General features: G+C 42.8%; 1 protein-coding gene and 1 long non-coding RNA gene across 3 annotated transcripts in view; one reads left to right on the top strand and one right to left on the bottom strand.

Annotated features, from left to right (window-relative positions):
- The window catches only part of nr3c2 (nuclear receptor subfamily 3, group C, member 2), a 354577-nt gene that overhangs the window by 157157 nt on the left and 178679 nt on the right, over positions 1-18741 (top strand). The window lies entirely within an intron of this gene.
- The window catches only part of LOC140725930 (uncharacterized), a 47085-nt gene continuing 35473 nt past the window's right edge, over positions 7130-18741 (bottom strand). The window contains exon 3 of the long non-coding RNA XR_012098528.1: positions 7130-7288. This is a non-coding gene — a long non-coding RNA (uncharacterized lncRNA). The remainder of the gene's footprint in view (positions 7289-18741) is intronic.

The raw sequence follows: 18741 nt of genomic DNA on the forward strand, positions 1-18741 counted from the left end.
ACTTATTACACTTACTCCGTACTGACGGGGCACAAAGCAGACTGTAGGGATGCACTTGTAAAACTGATTGGTTGATTAAGTCATAAGTTTTACAGGATAGCTTGTCGGACTGTGGCAGGTACTCTGCTGCTCTTGGTCAGCAGGAATGACAAACATTCAGCAGGAATGTCTTACCTGTTCTATCCAGTAATTCGTGTTTCCCGTTAGCTGCTGGGTTTCTGTTACCCAGGAAACCCAGCTCTGGAGATAAGTGATGCACCATCAATAACTCACTCTGAGACGTAAAAGCGAGGTATCGGCTTTTATTGACTGGAAGAAGGAACGAGCAGTAAGTGACCACCATACTACATCCTGGAGACTGAGAGGCCGGGCTCAGGCCTCAATCGCCTTTATACCGGGGTCTGTGGGAGAAGCCACGGTCAGTGGGAGGAGCCACAGGAGCAGTCAGCAGGGGGAGTGTCCAGACAGGTATATGTAGTTCACCACAATAAGCATTGTGAAGTACTACACCCAGCACTAATCATGAGCACTCACTCTACCCTGTCAAGTGGAACAGGGTAACACTCTCCTGCAGAGTCTGTAGCATGGCCTGACTGGTCAATATCTGAACAGGTACCTCACCTCACACTCAGAAATGTGAACGTTAACAGAATCAGTGCTAAAGTAGGCCATTGAACCATCACTTACAGAGTGTCACACCTCTGACAGCGTTGCTCTGCTGGGACCCTGGCACAAGCTCTTGCCTGTGCCAAGGGCCGTGATCAATTCCTCGCCCTCCCCCTGGTGCTCCTGCAGCGATGAAATGGCCCATAGCCTGGAATCAAGAGGCTGCTTACCACGGTTGGGGCAAGTGGTGTGGGGCTCAGGACTGCAACCTGCCTACACAGTGAGCAGTAGCTTATCACGTGAACAGGCAGCAGCTGCTCCAACTTCTCTGTGGCAGGAAGTTCAAAGGCCAGCAATTACAGTTGACCTTGTTAATCCAGGGAAATCTCCGGGCTGGGAAAAGCTGTGGTCCAAGGAGAAGAGGAGGCAGTAGCCTCCGATATATCCAAAAGGATTTGACTAAGGAGACTGCAGGATCCTGGCGGTTTGTCCACACATGCTGCCAGTCCCCTGTAATAATCTACGCATAGTGTACCAGCCAGGGTGCTGGCTTGAACCTTACATCTCAGCACCCAATCTAACCCACCCAGTGACGGTTTCACACACATCTTTTCCGGATCAAGTTGATGGAAGGGTTGGGTGAGTGACAGTGGAGGGAAGGGGTTCACACCAAGTTCGCAATAACAAAGATTCCAATACAGTAGCATATGAGGATTTTTAAAAAAGTAAATCAGGAAATTATATATTTAAAGTAAATATGCATCAGATATTTAAAGGAAAATGGCAAATGTACCCTTTGAGTATTCTGACTGAAGGACGAACTGCGCTATAATGAGTTGTTGGACTCTGGGACAGGACTAAGCAGTGTACCATTATGTGTATTCCCTACTGTAATGTATTACAGTCGGCCCTCCTTATCCACGAGGGATTGGTTCTGGGACCCCTCGCGGATACCAAAGTTCGCGGATGCTCAAGTCCCTTATTTAACCTGTCTCAATACAGTGGACCTTCGGACCCAGCAGAACCCCAGACCTTATTCAACCTGTCTCAGTGCGGTGGACATTTGGACCCGGCGGCAGAACTCTGAATCCGCAGTGTTTCTGTTCATGAAAATAATCACAATCACGATTGAAAATAAAGTGGAAATAATAAAGCGATCGGAAAGAGATGAAACACCATTCGTCATTGGAAAAGTGTTAGGCTATGTCGGTCAATGATCGGAACAATTTTAAAGGATAAAGTGAGAAAGGCTCTGCCCCAATGAAAGCTACAATTATTACTAAGCAATGCAGTGGTTTAATTATTGGGTTTTGGGTTTTTGATCCTCCACATCAACCCGGCACGGTGGAGAGCGCGCTCGGGAGCGGTCTGTCACTCGATCGAACTCGGGAACTTCTGTTCCCGAGCTCGGTCCTGAAACATATGTTCTTAAGTGTTTTATATGCATAGAAAGGTAAAATATATTGTATATAGTAAGACAAATGTTTGACTAACTGACGCTAAATAATACTGGATGTACCTGTTCTGACTTACTTACGAAGAGAACTTCTGATTTTTTTCGATCCCGATCCGTGATAACCCATGCACATTCTCCCATATATTTAAAATCATCTCTAGATTACTTATAATACCTAATACAATGTAAATGCTATGTAAAATAGTTGTTATACTACATTGTTTAGGGAATAATGACAAGAAAAAAAAGTCTATACATGCTCGAACAACAAGTGCTGGAAGAGCACTTCCGGCTTTTCGCGATTCGCGGTTGGTTGAATTTGCGGATCAGGAGGGCCGACTGTACTCTCTCACCGCCATAACTAAAGCTGTTTCTCCTGTTCTCCTTCCTGCATTCATTGTTGACTAACTGATTCCTGGTTTTAGTTCCCTCTGAAAATGGAATTTTTATTCCCTAGAATCTTTTTAGTACTCTAAAATATCATTGTATTTCCCACATATGTCAAAGGGTGCAAACAGGAGGGCAGCAGCGTTCAGTCACCAACAAGAGAAAGTCTGTAGATGCTGGAAATCTAAACAACACACACAAAATACTGAGAGAAGTCAGCAGGCCAGGCAGCATCTATGTCGACTATGTCGAGACATCGACTGTGCTGTTTTCCATAGATGCTGCCTGGCCTGCTGAGTTCCTCCAGCGCTTTTTGTGCGTTGCAACAATGTTCATGTCATTTCTGAAAAGGTGTATTAAAATGTGACCTCTAGTTACCTTGACTAGAGCAGAAGTGCTAAAGAAAGGTCTTGCCCCAAAACGTCAACTGTTTACTCTTTTCCATAGATGCTGGCTGACCTGCTGGGTTCCTCCAGCATTTTGTGTGTGTCCCACTGGCTGACCCTTTGCTGTAGGATCATAAATAGTAGTGGACTCTGGGACAGTATTAATCAGTCTATCATAGTGTCAACCCCTAGAGACAATCCCCATGGCAGCCAACCAGCAGTAACACTATCATAAGCTGCCATGGAAGAGGAAATACTCTCTGAAAGACGTTGGAGTTCTGATGAAAAGAAAACACAATAAGGGAATCATTTGTGTACTATGGAGCAAAGCCCCAGAAAAATAACGTGACATTACTGTCTGTGTCAAGGTGACCTCTGCAGCTCAGAAGCCCAAGTCTGTGTAATTTAAATAGCTGCTTCATTGATGCAGAAATGGCCGAGAATCAAAGGGAGGTCACATGGTGGGGTAGGTCAATCACTCAAAAATGACACCTCGCTCCACCTTGTGGGCAAAGAACCATTAAGGCATCCATTAAATTGAGTTCTCAAGTAGTTAAATTCTGCACTCTGCATTCTTTACTAGCTTGAATACAGACTGAGTGCTTTGGGAATGTATGGTCTGTCTCCAATGAGTTTTGGACCTGGCTTGTGAAGTATCCTGTTGTGATTTGAATGACTCATTAAATGGCATTCAAATGCAGAGCTCAATGGTTTGTGTGTCTTTTTCTTGTGCCTGCCAAACTCCAGGAAGGCTTCAGGCATGCCTTTCACAATAATTGACCCCATTAGGTGTGAGTCTGATGCTGGGAAAGTGTGGACCTGTCCACAGGTATCCTATTCAGTTTTGCAGTAGGGGCCATTTCTGTATGAACTTGTTGCTTACACATTTTAATCTGGGTTGCATCAAAGTTGATCACGTGCTGCTGAATAAACTATGTGTAGATCAATCTGAAAGACCTGGGTCAAGTCAACCCTGTTTACAAATGTAAAGATCTCCAGTATTTAATTATTGATTGATTGGAGTCGGTCCTTCCTGCCCTTCAAGCCACATACCTAGCAATCCCCAATTTAATCCTAGCCTAATCGCTTGACAATTTACAATGAATAATGAACCTACCAACCGGTACATCTTTGTACTGTGGGAGGAAACGGAGCACTCGGAGGAAATCCACGCGGTCACGGAAAGAACATACAAACTCCTTACAGGCAGCCGCGGGAATTGAACCCAGGTTGCGAGTACTACAAAGTGTTGTGCTAACCTCTATGCTACCGTTCCATCCCGTGTATGTTCAGCCTGTGGTGAATTATCCTCCCAAAGCACTCAAAGTTCAAAATAAATTTATTATCAAAGTACATATATGTCACCATAAACGAACCTGAGATTGATTTTCTTCTGGAAAATCATTGCAAGTCCAAGAAACACAATAGAATTATTAAAAAGACTGCATCCAACAGGATGGACAAGCAACCAATGTGAAGAAGACAACAAACTGTGCAAATAGAAAAGAAAAAATTGATAAAATAATAAATAAAGAAGCAATAAATATTGAGAACATGAGATTAAAAGTCTGTGAAAGTGAGTCCAAAGGTTGTGGAAACAGTTCAATGATGGGGCAAATGAAGTTATCCCCTCTGGTTCATGAGCCTGATGGTTGAGGGGTGTGTTTGGAGAATCACATTGCTAAAGGAGGTGTCAAAACATATAATAGGACCATTAATTACATATACAAAGATTTGTGTCCTGGATTCTATTTTGATACACCAAGTAATGAATGATGCACGACTGATTCAGAATTTTTGCCTGTTCAATGAATGCCATGTAAAATATTTTAGAAGTCCGAAGTAAATTTATTATCCAAGTACACACGTCACCATATACAATAGTGAGATTCATTTTCTTGTGGGCATACTCCATTAAATCCATTAATAGAATAATAACCATAACAGAATCAATGAAGGACTGCACCAACTCAGCATTTAACCAGTGTGCAAAAGACAATAAATTCTGCAAATACAAATATAAGGAAATAATAATAAATAAGTAAGAAATACTTATTGAGAACATGAGATGAAGAGTTCTTAAAAGTGAGTCCATTGGTTGTGGGAACATTTCAGTGATGAACCGAGTGAAGTTATCCCCTTTGGTTCAAGTACCTGATAGTTGAGGGGTAATAATTGTTTCCGAACCTGGTGGTGTGAGTCCTGAGGCTCCTGCATCTTCTTCCTGATGGCAATAGACCGTAGAACACTGAACAGTACAATAAAGGGACAATCCCTTCAACCTACAATATCTATTTCAACCATGATGCCAAATTAAACTGATGTCAGCACATGTTCAAAGTCCCTCCATTTCCTGCATGTTCATGTGCTTATTTAAATGCCTCTTAATCATCACTCTTAGATCTGTTTCCATCATCCCCTCTGGCATTCTGTTGCAAGCATCTAGCAATCTTTGTGTAAAAAAATGCCTTGAACAACTCATCTTACCCATCATTTTGAAAGTTCTTGAAGCATATTAAATAGGATAAATCCCCAGAGCTTGAAAGGATATATCACAGGTTACTGAGAGAGGAAAGAGATGAGATTGCTAGGATCTTGACCAAAATCATCATGGTATCTCTGGCTACAACTGTGGTCCTGGAGACCTGGTGGGTAGCTACTTTATTCAAGTTATTAAAATAAGGATAATCCTGGAAACTATAGACTAGTGAGTCTCATGTCAGTGGTAGGGAAGCTGTGGAATGGGATCTTAGTGAGGATGTATGGGCATTTATAAAAGCATAGATGAATTGGGGTCATCATGACTTTGTGTAGAGCAGGTCATGTTTTACTAACTTGATTAAATTTTTCAAGGAGGTGATGAAGGTGATTGAAGGTGAAGCTGTGAATGTTATCCACATGAACTTTCATAAGGTTTATGACAGTTTCCCTCATGTTGTGCTCAACAAGAAGATTAGATGCATGTGGTACATGGTGGCGTGGCTGTTTGGATTCAGAATTGATTTGCCCAGCGAAGACAGAAGGTTGTGGATGATGGAACTTATCTGGGCTGGAGATCCAAGACCACCGGGATCTGCAGGGATCCAGAGTGTAACCTCTGCTGTCGGTGATATTTATAGATTACTGGATGAAAATATGGATCAGTGGGTTAGTAACCTTGCAGATGATACAAAGTTTGGTAAAATCGTGGATAATGTAGAAAATTGCCAAAAGATACATCAGTATATATAGCAGTTGCAGATACGGGTGGAAAAATGGCAGTTGGAGTTTAATCCAACCAAGTGTGAGGTGTTTACTTTGAAAGATCAAATGTAAAGGGACGATACACTGTTAATAGCAAGATCCTTATTTGTATTTATGTACAGAGATTCTTGGGGCCCAAGTCATAGCTCCTTCTGAGTGACTGCACAGACTGATAGGGTGGTAAAGAAAATTTATAGTATGTGTAGCGTAGCGGTTAGCGCAACGCTATTACAGCTTGGGGCGTCAGAGTTCAGAGTTCATTCAAAGTGCTCTGTGGAACCCTTGGGTTTCCCCTCTGGCTCCCTCAATTTCTTCCCACAGTCCAAAGACATACTGGGTTGGTTAATAGGTCAATTAGTTGGTTAATTTTCCTGTGATTAGGTTAGGGTTAAATCAGGGTTATCAGGGGTTGCTGGGGCTGCGTGGCTGGAAGGGCCTATTATGTGCTGTATAGCTAAATAAATAAATAAGACCGAATAAATAAACTTTAGGAGTTACGAATTTATGTTGCAGCTTTATGAACATGCAAACTAAAGGAATGAGAGCAGCATTTTTAGCTAATATCTTCATGTTATGGCAGCAGTTTGTCTTAATCCAGCCAGTCAGACATTGTACTGTATCTTAGTTATGAACTTAAATGTATAATTAATATGAAATATCAACAATATATATATATATACATTATTTCCTGCACTATTCTTGTTATATTTACAACCACGTACACCACAAAAACAGCTTACTTCTGTTAAGTACAGTGACAGAGATTTACCACTCCCTCAGTGCCAAGTTATTATCTAGTCACTAGGTGTAGTAGTGATAAAGCATCAAGGTTTTTCTGTACAGTTTATGGTGGAATCCATACCACATTATCTTAGGTACTGTTTACTGGAAGTAATCCGCAGATTATTTACAGTGGTGCTAGAAAGTTTGTGAACCCTGCAGAACTTTCTCTATTTCTGCATAAATATGACCTAAAATGTGATCGTATCTTCATGTAAGTCCTAAATCGAGATAAAGAGAACCCAATTAAATAAGTAACAGAAAAACAACATACTTGTTAATTTATTTATTGAGAAGAATGATCCAGTATTGCAGGTATCTGTTGAAAAAAGTATGTGAACCTCTGTGGTAAGGCCTTCCACAAAAGCTATTTGGAGTCAGACGTTCCAATCAATGAGATGAGATTGGAGGTAGGAGTTGTAGAGGAGCTCTATAAAAAAGACACACAAAGTTAGGTTACTGATGAATCTGGTTCGTCTGAAGAAAAATCTGTTTACGTGCACCATGCTTCAATCAAAACAACATTCAGAGGACCTTAGAAGAACTGTAGAGATGCATGAAGCTGGAAAAGACTGCAAAAGCATTTCTAAAAACCTGAGTGTTTGTTAGTCCACAGTAAGAGAGGTTGTCTACAAATGGAGGAAACGTACTGTTACATCTCTCCTTAGGGGTGGACATTCTGCTAAGATCACACCAAGAGCACAATGCAGTGCTGAAGGAGGTGAAAAAGAACCCAAGGGTAACAGCAAAAAGACCTGCAGAAATCTTTAGAACTTGCTGAAGTCTCTCCATGTGTCCACTATAAGAAAAAACACTAAATGAGAATGGTGTTCATGGAAGGACACCACAGAGGAAACCACAGCTTGCCACACAAAAAAAAAATTGCTGCATGTTTCAAGTTTGAAAAAGACTGCCTGGATGTTCTACAATGCTTCGGCTACAGAGTCGAATGTACTTCCTAAGAAGGTTGGCGTCATTCAATGTCTGTAGTGAGATGCTGAAGATGTTCTATAGGTCAGTTGTGGAGAGCGCCCTCTTCTTTGTGGTGGCGTGTTGGGGAGGAAGCATTAAGAAGAGGGACGCCTCACGTCTTAATAAGCTGGTAAGGAAGGCGGGCTCTGTCGTGGGCAAAGTACTGGAGAGTTTAACATCGGTAGCTGAGCGAAGGGCGCTGAGTAGGCTACGGTCAATTATGGATAACTCTGAACATCCTCTACATAGCACCATCCTGAGACAGAGAAGCAGTTTCAGCGACTGGTTACTATCGATGCAATGCTCCTCAGACAGGATGAAGAGGTCAATACTCCCCAATGCCATTAGGCTTTACAATTCTACCGCCAGGACTTAAGAACTTTTTAAAGCTATTATTAATGCTTTTTGAGATGGTGATTTAGATGCATATCACATTTTTTTTTTTACTGAGTTAAGTATTGTATGTAATTAGTTTTGCTACAACAAGTGTATGGGACATTGGAAAAAAGTTGAATTTCCCCATGGGGATGAATAAAGTATCTATCTATCTATCTATCTATCAAAGTTCTGTGGAAGGATGAGATAAAAGTTGAACTTTTTGGCAGAAGTGCACATTGCTATGTTTGAAGGAAAAAGGGCACTGCACACCAACACCAAAACCTCATCCTCACTGTGAAGCATGGTGGAAGGAGCATCATGGTTTGGGGTTGCTTTGCTGCCTCAGGGCCTTGACAGCTTGCAGTCATTGAAGGAACAGTGAATTCAAAATTGTATCATGACATTTTAAAGGAGAATGTCAGAGTAGCAGTCATCACCTAAAGCCTGAAAGAAGTTGGATAATGTAACAAGACAGTGATCCAAAAGGCAAGAGTAAATCAACAACAGAGTGGTTTAAAAAGAAGAAAATTCATGTTTTGGAGTGGCCGAGTCAAAGTCCTAACCTTAATCCTATAGAAATGTCGTGGAAGGACCTGAATCAAGCAGCTCATGCAAGGAAGCCCACCAACATCCCGGAGTTGAAGCAGTTTTGTAGGGAGGAATGGCCTAAAATTCCTCCAAGCTGATGTGCAGGACTGATCAACAGTTACAGGAAATATTTGGTTGAAGTTATTGCTGTACAAGGGGGTCACACCAGTTACTAAAAACAAAGGTTCACATACTTCTCCCAACAAGTACATGTAATATTGGATAATTTTTCTCAATAAATAAAAGAACAAGTGTAATTTTTTTGTTATTTATTTAATTGGGTTCTCTTTATCTAGTTTTAAGTCTTGCATGAAGATCTGATCGCATTTTGGGTCCTATTTATGCACAAATAGAGAAAATTCTACAGGGTTCACAAACTTCCTAGCTTCACTGTACAAAGGGCATTCGTATCCAAGTAACACACACAAAATGCTGGAGGAACTCAGCAGGCCAGGCAGCATCTATGGAAAAGAGTACAGTTGGCATTTCAAGCCTGCTGAAGGGTCTCGGCCCGAAACATCAACTGTACTCTTTTCCATCGATGCTGCCTGACCTGCTGAGTTCCTCCAGCACTTTGTGTGTGTGTTACTCGGATTTCCAGCATCTGCAGATTTTCTCTTGTTTGTGATTTTTATCTCAAGTACTTGATTTTGATGAACACAAGACTGGATGATTACAGTGGAATATGTGTCTCTCAAATATTATTTTTTGTTGTGGGTAATTAGTTTGTACTTAATTCATGGCATGCCTTAATCACAGTTATGATGAAAAGATAACCTGTGGATTAATGGCTTTCTTGAAAAAGGAGGCAGAATGGTTGATACACTGACAGTAATTTCTAACCTATAATATTTAAGTGAACATCCAGCTTATAATCCATTGTAGTTATTTCTGATTACATGACCTTTAAAACACTTGCCTTTGACAGTCTATAAAGCAAACCAAAGTTTGAAGAAGACAGCAAAGCAGAAGATAACATTTCTGCAATATGCTTCAATTCTCTTCATATTTTTGGAAGTGTAATGTTCTGTACTGAGAATTTTTAATTGAATAACCCAAATATGGTGAGAATGGAGAATGGAATGCAGGGAATGGCTGACAGCCAAAATTCAGAGCACACTAAACCAACTGTACAATTCAGAATAATTAGCAATGGCTGCCAGCACAACTTTGACCTTGCACCAGCAGCTAGGTACTCTGAGGGAGGGAGTGAAGAAATGTGTGCAACATTTACCCGAGAATTCCTATTTAGATTGATAGGTACACTTTAAAACTGACTGCATGTTAACATAAATATTTTTTCAACATTTCTACAGTGTTAAAATGCATTCTGAATAATTATCAACCTTGGCAAAGCGTTTGGGAATGTGGGAAGCAACAAGTGATGGGGAAAATGTGAATAAGACAGAACTGATCAGGTGGAGAGGTTGTGGACTGGCTCTGGAAAAGGTGCAAGGTTTTGAACTCACTTGCAGGGATAATCAAACACTCTGCCCAGGAGATAGTTAACAAGTTCAATATTTTGTGCAGTTGTATTGCACCTGTCTATGATGCTACACCACAACTGTCAAGAAGTGTTGTTTCATCTTGCCTAACAGACGCCTTTTCCTCAACATATGCGATAGGCTTGGTACCTTTTGCAAATGGTTCTAATCTATTTACCAACTTGGCTTTTGTCACAGTGGTGGCTCGATGTTGCAGAGTGTAGAGCTCCTGCTTCGCAGCTCCAAAGACCGAGGTTCATTCCTGACCTCGGGTATCATTCTTGTAAGCTGTGCAAGTTATTCTGGTGATTGTATGTATGGGTTTCCTGTAAATGATCCAGCTTCCTCCCACATCCCATAGATAATGTGAGTCGGTCAGCCATTTGGCCTCTCAATTGCTTTTAGTGAGTGATAGAAGCTGGGGAGCTGATGGGACTGGGGGAGATACAGGGTATGGAGAAAGTCAGTGAATGAACTGATAATAATAAGAATAGAATAAAACTGAACTAGCAGTGATCCGATGGGCTGGAATGACTTACGTCAATGTCAGGTCTCTGGCTCTGAGGCTCAGTGGGAAAGGGTACAAACAGTCAGGGCAATGGTGATGGGAAACTCAACAGCGAGGAGGACAGACAGGAGGTTCTGTGGCTGCAGAGGAGGTACTAGGGTAAGGTGCTGTCATGGATGTTTCCAAGCAACTACAGCAAATTCACAAGGTGGGGAGGGAGCAACCAGAGGTCATTGTACCTGCTGGTACAAATGATACAAGTAGAATAAGGGATGAGCTCCTGCAGAATGAGTATAAATATTTAGATATTTATGAAGCAGGCCCTCTGGGATAGTGATCTGCAGATCCCTCTTAGTGCCACATGCTAACAGAGGCAGAAATAGAAGGATAGATCAGGTGACTTTGTAGCTGAGGAACTGGTGCAGGGGGCAGGCATTCAGGTTCTTGGACAATCGGAATCTCTGCTGGAGTAGAAGTGCTCTCTACAAAAGGGACAAATCCCACTTAAACCATAGGGGAACCAATATTCTTGTGGGGAAATTTACTGGTGCCTCACAGGAGGGATTAAACTAGTCCCAGGGGGCTGGGACTCTGAGCAGGAGCAAGTCATTGGATGACGTAGGGGCCAGTGAGAGCAAGTCAAAATAATCAGGATAACAGGATACAGTAAAGGCAAGGAAAAGAATACTTAGTTAAACTCCATTTACTTCAATGCATTTCAGGGTTTAACAGATTACCATGAAGTCAGGGCATGTATTGGCTCCGAGGACTCTGGTATGTTAGCCAGAGCAGAAACACGGCTGAGAGGAGGAGAGGATTGGCAGTTCATTATTCCAGGATATAGATGCTATAGGTGTGACAGAGGTACAGGGAAGTGAGGAGAGGGTGTCATCTTTTTGATGAGAGGGGACTTATCCGCAGTGCTCAGGATGACATGACTTAATGGTTCGTCATTTGTGGTCATGTCAGAAACTTAAAATCAAGAGTAGGCTCGCACTAGTAGGGCTGTAGTATAGTTCCTCCCAATTGTCAGTGGGAATTTAAGGAGCAAGTGTGTAGAAAAATTGCTCATAAAAATAGCAATAGTCTGCGATTTTAATTTCCCTGGGATTAACTGGGTCAAGTCGGAATTTGTGATACATCTCCAAGGAAAGTTTCCCGAGTCAAAGTAAAGAGGGCCCTACTCAGGAGGATGCAATGAGAACTTGAGACATAGGAGCAGAGCGAGGCCATTCGGTCCATCTAATCTGCTCCGCCATTCCGTCGTGGCTGATTGGCTATCCCTCTCAACTCCATTCTCCTGTCTTCTCCTCATAACCTTTGACATCCTTACTAATCAAGAACAATTATATACCATTAGGAATATTTAAACCTCTGCTATAAATATAACCAATGACTTGGCCTCTACAGCCGTAAGCAGCAATAAGTTTCACAAATCCACCACCCTCTAGCTAAAGAAGTACCTCCTCATCACTGTTCTAAAGGGACGTCCTCCTGTTCTGATTTTGTGTCCTGTGGTGTTAGATTCTCCTACTATAGGAAACATCCTCTCCACATTGACTATCTAGCTCTTTCAATATTTGATAGGTTTCAGTGAGATTCCAACCCCTCCATTCTTCAAAACTCCAGCAAGTACAGGCCCAGAGTCATCAAACACTCCTCATACCTTGACTCATTCATTCCCAAAATCATTCTTGAGAACATCCCTTGGACCCTCTCCATTGCCAGCTTAGATGGTTTTGCTTAGTTAAGGGGCCCAAAATTGCTCATAATACTCCAAGTGTGGTCTGACCAATATCTTATAAAGACTCAGCATTATAACCTTCGAGGGATGCTTACCCTGAAGAAGTTTAAATCTTCCTTTCAATAGGAGTTCAGTGGAACCCTCTCTCACTGCTCCCCCTCTGTGATCTCTGTGGTCCTTTGACTCTCCGACCATGTGCTCACCCAGACCTGCTGCCACAGCCATGTATCCTCCCTGGGAACTTGTCTTTACCGCCATCTTGTGCCACACAGCTTCCAGATCAGTTTTCAAGTTTCTCAGTTCGGACCAGCTGAGGACCCCCAGTACTCACTCAATTGACTGCTTCTCCCTCCGCATTCTACGCGCCACCCTTTCCGCCATGGGATTCCTGTTTGCCCTGTCCAGGTTGCTGCCTCAGCCCCGGGATTCTCTCTCCTGCTCATGCAATGGACCTCTCCTAGTCATTATCCTTCATTGAATGCATGCTTTCAATCATCAGTTCTTTATCTTCGCATGCTATGGATATCTCCTAGAATTTGTCCTTCACTGAATGCATGCTTTCAATCGCTGGTTCTTTGTCTCCACATGCAATGGACCTCTCCGAGAATTTATCCATCCCTGGCCCCGACAGCTCTGTACCAGTGACTCTAACTCTGATCTCAAGCAGATTCAGAACCCGGATTCCATTGCTGTCAATGCCAGTTCCAACGATTCCGGACACCTTCAAACTGCAAATTGCTCAACCTCTAACTCCGACTGCAGCCTGGACTTTGACCGACAGCACGTCCAGACTGGGACCTTACATGCTGCCGCTGGAACCCCAGTATCTCCTTCTCCCACCACCACTCTGCAATCCCGTGTCGCTCAGGCCCCACCATCAAAACTCTTGGGTCCACAGAGGCTCCATCTTCCTCCCATCCCACCTTCCGTTAAAAACCCCAACCCTCCTCTTTCCTCGAACACTACCAACCCTCTTCCCCACCCCGCCCCCGATCCTAGCTCCCATCCATGCCAGGTCTTTACAATTCCCTCTGACCATCCGCTCTCTGAGGCAGAATTTTGTCCTCAGTAAGGGCCTCACCTTTGTCCCCCCATGCCCACACCTCAGTGAGTTCTGTGTCCATCATGATGATGAGCTCTTCTTCTGTTGCATCCGTCTCTCTGCGGGACTCTCCAGCCCATATTGATTACCCCCTTCTCCTGTCTTCTACCTTCGTCCTCTTCCTGGACACCCCGCTGTGGTTTTCTGCTTGCTCTGGATCTTTTTAATCATTAGTTGCCAACAAGACATCAACCTTCTCAATTCTAACCTCACTCCCTCTGAACATACTGCTCTCCACTCTCTCCGCACTAATCCTAACCTCACCATAAAACGCGCAGATAAGGGTTGGGGGGGGGGGGGTTCTGTAGTAGTCTGGCGCACTGACCTCTATCTGGCTGAGGCCCAGCAACCACTCGCAGACACCTCCTTTTAGTTACCCCTTGAAGAGGACCCCACCAGGCCATTGTCTCCCACACCATCACCGACCTTATTAGCTCTGGGGATCTCCCATCCACTGCCACCAACCTCATAGTTCCCTTAACCCGTACCTTCCATTTCCATCTCCTGCCCAAGATCCATAAACCTGCCTGTCCAGGTAGATCCATTGTTTCTGCTTGTTCCTGCCCCACTGAACACGTGCCTGCATAACTTGACTCCATAACTTTATCCCCCCCCCCACTCCAGTTCAGTCCCTTCCTACCTTTGTCCGTGACACTTCACACACTTTTCAACTTTCCAATGACTTTCAGTTCCCTGACCCCGATTGTCTCATTTTCACTATGGTTGCCCAGTCCCTATACACCTCCAACCACCATCAGGAGGGTCTTAAAGTTCTCTGTATCTTTCTGGACAACAGACTCAACCAGTTCCCCTCCATCACTGTTCTTCTCAGTCTGACCGTATGTATGAGTCCTCACTGTCAATAACTTCTCCTTCAGCTCCTCCCACTTCCTTCAAACCAAAGCTTTAGCCATGGGCATTTGCATGGGTCCCAGCTATGCTTGTCGGCTGCGTGGAACAGTCCATGTTCTAAGCCTACACAAACATCGCTCCCCAAGTCTTCCTTTGCTATATTAATGTCTGCATTGTTGCTGCTTCCTGGACCCATGCTGAGCTAGTCAGTTTCATCAATTTTGCCTCCAACTTCCAACCTGTCTTCAAATTTACTTGTTCCATTTCCGATATCTCGCTCCCCTTTCTCGACCTCTCTGTCTCTATCTCTGGAGACAATTTATCTTTTATAAAGCCACTGGCTCTGACAGCTATCTGGACTGTACCTCTTCCCACCCTATCACTTGTAAAATGCCATCCCCTTCTATCAGTTCTTTTGTCTCCACCACATCTACTCTCAGGGTGAGGCTTTTTCATTCCAGAACAACTAAGATGTCCTCCTTCTTCAAAGAAAGGGATTTCCCTTCCTCCTCGATCAATGCTGCCTTCACCTACATCTCTTCCTTTACGTCCATCACATAATTCTCCATAACTTCTGCCATCTCCAATGGGATCCCACCACCAAGCACACCTTTCCCTCCCCCTCCCAACTCTGTTTTCCACAGGGATTCCTCCGACGTGACTCCCTTATCCTCTCATCCCTCCCTACTGATCTCCTTCCTGGTACTTGTCTTTGCAAGTGGAACAAGTGCCACACCTACCCCTAAACCTTCTCCTTACCATTCAAGGCCCCAAAGAGTCCTTCTAGGTGAGATGACACTTCACCTGTGAGTCAGTTGGGGTCAGTGCTTCTGGTGTGGCCTCGGGCATATCGGTGAGACCCGACGTAGATCAGGAGACCGCTCTGCTGAGCACCTTTGCTCTGTCCATTGCAAAAAGCAGGATCTCATGGTTGTCACCCATTTTGATTCTACCTCCCATTCCCATTCCAATGTGTCAGCCCATGACCTCCTCTACTGTCTCAATGAGGCTACACTCAGGTTAGATGAGCAGCACCTTATATTCCGCATGGGTAGCCTCCAACCTGAAGGTATGAACATTGATTTCTCGAACTTCTGGTAAATGTCCCCCCTCTTCTCCCTCATTCCCCATTCCCATTTCCCTCTCTCACCTTATCTCCTTACTTAACCATCACCTCCTGCTTCCTTTTCTTCCATACTCTTTGTCCTCTCCTATCAGACTCCTCCTTCTCCAGCCCTTTATCTTTTCCACCAATCAACTTCCCTGCACTTTGTTTCACCCCTCCCCCTCTCCTGGTTTCACCTATCACCTGCCACCTTGTACTTCTTCCTCTCCTCCCCCCACCTTCTTACCCGACATCTCCCCTTCCTTTCCAGTCCCGATGAAGGATCTCAGCCCGAAACATCAGATGTTTATTCTTTTCCGTAGATGCTGCCCAGCTGAATTCCCTCAGCATTTTGTGTCTGTTGCTTGGATTTCCAGCATCTACAGATTTTCTTGTGTTTGCATTGCATCCTTATTTTTATATTTTTGTCCTCTCAAAATGAATATTAAAATTGCATTTGCCTTCGTACCACTGACTCAGTCTGCAAATTAACCCTTAGGGATCCTGCACGAGGACTCCCAAGTCCCTTTGCACCTCAGAATTTTTAATTTTCTCCGTTTAGAAAGTAAGACCATGCCTTTATTCTTATTGCCAAAGTGCATGACCATACATTTCCCGACACTATATTCTGTTTGCCAACCTTTGCCCATTCTCCTAATCTGTTTAAGTTCTTCTGCATAACATAAATATAAGAGATTCTTCAGATACTGGAAGTTCAGAGCAACACACACAAAATGCTGGAGGAATTCAGCAGTCAGGCAGCATCCATGAAAATGAATAAATTTCCATATTACAAGACTGATGAAGGTTCTCTGCCCAAAATGTCGACTGTTTATTCATTTCCATAGATCTGCTGAGTTCCTCCAGAATTTTGTGTGTGCAAGTCCTTCTGTAGACTTCCGACTACCTGAATGCTACCTGCATTGTAACATCTGCAAACCTGGCCACGAAGCCATCAATTCCAGCATCCAAATCATTGAATGTAGAAGTGGTCTCAACACCAACCCCTGTGGAACACCACTGGTCAGCCAACCAGAAAAGGTCCCCTTATTCACACTGTTTGCCTCCTGTCAGTCAGTATATTTTCTATCCATGCTAGTATTTTCCCCATTTAAACCATGGACTCTTGTTTAACACTCTTATGTGCAGTACATCCCTCAAAGGATTCCAACAGATTTTTCAGACATGATTTCTCCTTAAGGAAAAACCATGTTGAATTTGGCCTAATTATCACATGCCTCCAAGTACCCAGAAACCTCATCGTTAATAATGGGCTCCAACATCTTCCCAACCACTGAAATCAGACTAAATGGCCTATAATTTCCTTCCTTTTAATAATGTTGGAACATTATGATATACTTGTATGTTATCAGTGCACTGTGAAATTGGAGTACTGTGCGCAGTTTTGGTCACCTTGTTATAGGAAAGATGTGGTTAAACTAGAAAGAGTGAAGAAAATATTTGCTAGGATGTTGCTGTGACTAGAAGGCCTGAGTTATAGGGGATTGGTTGGCCAGGATTCTTCTTATTCCTTGGAACATAGGAGAGAGTAAGGGATGACCTATGGCTAAGGTGGATGGAAACAGTCTTTTTCGCAGAATAAAGGAGACCAGAAACTAAGGGACATAGATTTGGGATGAGAGGAGAAGGATTTCAGAATCAGAATTAGGATACTATCTCCAGTATATGTCATGACACTTCTTGTAATGCAAATAATAGGAATGATTGTATTAAATGCTGAGGTATAGTTGATAAACAACAGCCTGACTTAAGTATTAGTATTGTCCAGGTGATTCAAGGTCGCATGAAGGACCAATGAGAATGCATCCTCTGTAGAACTTTGTGACGAAAGGCAAATTACAGTGGGTCCATTTAAAAGGCAACTTTTCCTCACAGAGATTGAGGAGTATATGGAATGAGCTGCTAGAATAAATGATGGAGGCAGGTACAATAATGTCATTTAAGAAACACTTGGATTGGTACATGAAGGTACTTGGCTTGGAAGGTTATGGTGTGAATTGGAACAAGCTGGGTGGGTATAGTGGTTGGCATGGACTCACTGGGCCACAGTGGGCCACATATTCATGCTGCATTATTCTGAAATTCTGTGACTCTAATGTTGTAAAGAAATCTGGAAAAATACTATATGTCAGGATGTACCACTGTGGGCATAAAAAGGTTAGTGCATAACCAGGTTATAATTGCCTGCAGTAGACAGCATAACTGCACACATCTGATCTTTTATGAATCAGAGAAAGGAACACAGGGCACTAATGACAATAAGAGTAGAGTGGAACAATATTAAGTTATCAAGCAAATTCAGCTTTCATTAAGTTGTCCTAGTTAAGTAGACCATGTCATTGAAGGGGTCACTTACCAATTATTTATGAACAGGATCATTTGGAGAGAGGTTAGGTCTGTTCAGTAGACATAAAGTACAGGGATGGTTAAATAGTAAGGTTTTTGAAGTTCCATTGGGTCTGGATGATGACCTTTCTCACAGATCTTTATTTGAGCAATATGCAGATGACCTTGGCCTCTGTTAGTCCATGTTCAATTTTACTAGTACATTTGCAAAATGCTCTTTATTTCAGGATCATTCTGATTGTTTTCACCATAGCCCATTCTATTCTTCGATCTTGTACACTATATGTTCTGTTTTTACTGTCCACACACTAGTAAAATGAGCCTTGTTCAAACTTGTCATTTAGCCCTCAGAGCTCCTGTCTGCCACATAGTCTTCTCCTAGCTTTCCTTCAACCTTTGCTCCAGCTCATTTGATTTACCAGGCCTTCTTATAGCTCTCTTGGGTTACTCCCAATGACTTCCCCCTTTTCAATTCATTGTTCCTAAATAAAACAGTTCCTCTGCCTTCATAAACAACCCTTGCATCTCCAACTTGGCCTACCCAACTAAACTCCCTGAATGTGTGTTATCTTCAAAAGCAGTTACCAACTTTTCAACATTTCTATATAAAGCTCTCTTAAATCAACTTTCCAAATTTCAAAGTTAAAATTTGTTATCAAAATATGTATACCATGTACAGTCTTGAGATTTACCTTCTTGCAGACACTCACAAAACAAAGAAATACAATAGAATTCACATAAAAACACACACAAGACTTCCATACATCCAATTTGCAAAAGATA

The sequence above is a fragment of the Hemitrygon akajei genome, chromosome 4, assembly GCF_048418815.1.
Source record: "Hemitrygon akajei chromosome 4, sHemAka1.3, whole genome shotgun sequence".
NCBI lineage: Eukaryota > Metazoa > Chordata > Chondrichthyes > Myliobatiformes > Dasyatidae > Hemitrygon > Hemitrygon akajei.